The sequence below is a fragment of the Humulus lupulus genome, chromosome X (genome assembly GCF_963169125.1).
Source record: "Humulus lupulus chromosome X, drHumLupu1.1, whole genome shotgun sequence".
Taxonomy (NCBI): domain Eukaryota; kingdom Viridiplantae; phylum Streptophyta; class Magnoliopsida; order Rosales; family Cannabaceae; genus Humulus; species Humulus lupulus.
Genome location: NC_084802.1, coordinates 90438971 through 90441883, shown reverse-complemented (window position 1 = coordinate 90441883; position 2913 = coordinate 90438971). Strand labels below are relative to the sequence as shown.

Sequence of the window (2913 nt, the reverse complement as noted above, 5' to 3'; positions counted from 1 at the left end):
ATGGTTGGCCTTGCTTCCCCAATTCCCAACTTCTTGAAAATCGACATGCGCATCAAATTGATACTAGCCCCAAGTTACAAAGTGCTCTACCAACATATCTACCACCAATAGAACAAGGAATTGTAAAGCTGCCCGGGTCTTTCAATTTAGGAGGAATTTTATTCTTCAATGTAGCACTACAACCTTCAGTCAAAGCCACCATTTCAAATTCTCCAAGTCTCCTCTTCTTGGTTAAAATATCCTTAAAAAACTTCACATAGTTGGGCATTTGTTCCAAAGCTTCCACCAAGGGTATATTGATGTGAAGTTGTTTCAAAACACCTAAAAATATTCAGAATTGACCATCTTGCTACTGCTTTTGAAATCACTAAGGAAATGGTGGAGGTGGCTTGCTCATAGGCTTCTCTATTACATTTTGCTGAGGAATTGCTGCAGCAATTGCTTCAGGATCAACATTTGACATTTTTTAACTCACAACTCTGTCTTCCTTTTCCACACTACTTTGGATTGAAGTGGGCTCGCTGTTGCTCTTAGAATTATTCTCAGTCAACTCTAGATTTTTACCACTCCTCAAGGTAACCACCTTGCAATGCTGCTTACCATCTCTCCTTGGATTTTCAGTATCACTAGGCAAGGTGCCTTGTGGTCTATTCCTTAGCTCATTAGCTAGCTGCCCCACTTGAATCTCTAGGTTCCTCAAGGATTCCGCTTGGCTCTGAATCACAGCATCATTCTTGGCCATATATACTTTCATTAAACTCTCCAACGAGCTTGATTGAGACACTTGAGGCGGAGGTGGTTGAGCTCTTTGTGGTTGTTGAGAAAACCTCGGTGGATATGTAGGCTTGTTTTGCATTGGTGCTCCGCTTAAAATAGCTCCTTGACACCCCCATGAGAAATTTGGATGCTGCCTCCACCCAGGATTATAAGAGTTTGAATATAGGTTATTATGGTTGGCATTTTGATTCCCCACATAACAAACTGAAGCGGGATTCGAAGGACAACTCTCAAAAGTGTGCCATCTCCACAATAACCACAAGACACATCAGCAACTTTTCCCATAGCAACTGGTTGTATCATTCCCCCCAAACTCATGTTCTTGAGAAGGTTAGTCATTGAAGAAACTTGAGCGGTCAAAGCTGTCAATGCATCCACAAGTATACCAGCTACTTTTCGACTTGTTGAGGCTCTAGCATTGGAAAATTGGATTGTTGCTAGCAATCCTTTCCAAAATCTCATAGGCTTCATTGTAGGACTTAGAGAGAATAGCCCCATTAACTTAAGCATCCAACACCATGCGAGTGGAAGAATTGAGCCTATTATAGAATAGCCCCATGGTGTGGGCACTTTCTCAATAACACTTTAAATCTCTCCCAAGTTTCATATAAGGATTCATCTTCCAGCTACTCAAAATACATGATTTCATTGCAAAACTTGGCATTTTTGGTAGGAGGAAAGTACTTCATCAAAAAAATTTCAGCCAACTCATTCCATGTAGTTACCGAGTCAAGAGGAAGTGTGTTGAGCCAAGCTCTAGCTCGATCCCTCAAAGAGAAAGGGAACAATTTCAACCTTAGGGCCACGTCACTCACTCCTTGTAGCTTGAAAGAATCACTCACCTCCAAAAATGAACGAAGATGAAGATGAGGATCCTTAGTAGGTAGCCCACTAAAATGACCCACTGTTTGCAACATTTGGAGTATCACAGGCTTTAAATCGAATTGTTGTGAAAATAATATTTGATTTAAATACGCAAGTGCACATAATCACACAAGTAATACAGTGATAAGTAGAACGTCTCCACAGGGATTGCAAAATAGAAAAATAGGCAAAACAATTACTAAACAACTTAAAATTATTAACAATCAAATGGGTTGTTTATAAGCCAAATGAAATATTAAAGAGATGGAAATACTGAAATTAAAACTGAACTAAACAAAGACATTTGAAAGAAATATGTGGATTGTAAAATGGACTTGAATTACTGCTTCCCCCTATGCTAGTTATCCTGAACAGATTGTGGCAGCAATATTTTAGCAAAACTCTCAAGTTAACAAGAATTCACTAAACATTTATAAAACTTTCCCAAAGTTTATGATATTAATTCTTTTACCAAATTAAACATATTCCTATGTCAAATCAGATTTAAGAATGCAAATTCAAGGTTCAATTCTCAAAAGTTACACAAGGAAAATAACACATCCCTATGTTACTTACTAACATAACATACCTAGATTATGACTTGTGTCATCCAAGTTCTCTCCATTATATTTAATCCTTCCAGCATCAAACATAATTAAACAATCTTGCCATTGCTGGCCAAACAACAACAAGAAATTAACAATAAGCACACTTGAATGAACAAGAGAGATTTTACTAAAATAAGGTGCAAGAAATTGCTTCACTATAACATAGGGTTCATCAAAAATTCAAGCCACACAAAAATTAGTTAATGGCTGAGTTAAAGAGCATTAACCCAAATTCAATATAGCCCATAAATATTCAGAGCAGAAATCAAACGAGTAAATGTAAAATGAAGTTTCCAAAATAGGAGAAAGAACAAATCCAAATGATGATTGAACTCCTTTATGCATCCCCCTCCTTTTCTTGTGTGATTTCTGGTTTTTCTTCCTTTATTTCTTGATTTTTCTTTCCCAAAAATGGCAGACTCCCTCAATATGATGCTGATGTTTCTCATGTACCTCTAGGTTTCCCAATTTGGCCATACAAGTACAATACTGCCCCTCCTTTTGATATATAAGTGGGTCTCCTCTTCTTTCATTTGACATTTACTTCCAATTTTTTACTCATGCTTTCTGTACTTGCCACCTCAACCATTATTCTAGCTCACCCACTAAATTTCCGAGTACGCTTAGGTGTCAAAAAATAGCCTGATCAAAATGCTTCAGCAAA

General features: G+C 37.6%; 1 non-coding gene across 1 annotated transcript; it reads left to right on the top strand.

The window, feature by feature from the left end:
- Positions 1-1329: 1329 nt before the first annotated feature.
- On the top strand, positions 1330-1436 carry LOC133807926 (small nucleolar RNA R71). The gene has a single exon (XR_009879809.1). It is a non-coding gene; the product is annotated as a small nucleolar RNA R71 (small nucleolar RNA).
- Positions 1437-2913: the final 1477 nt, after the last annotated feature.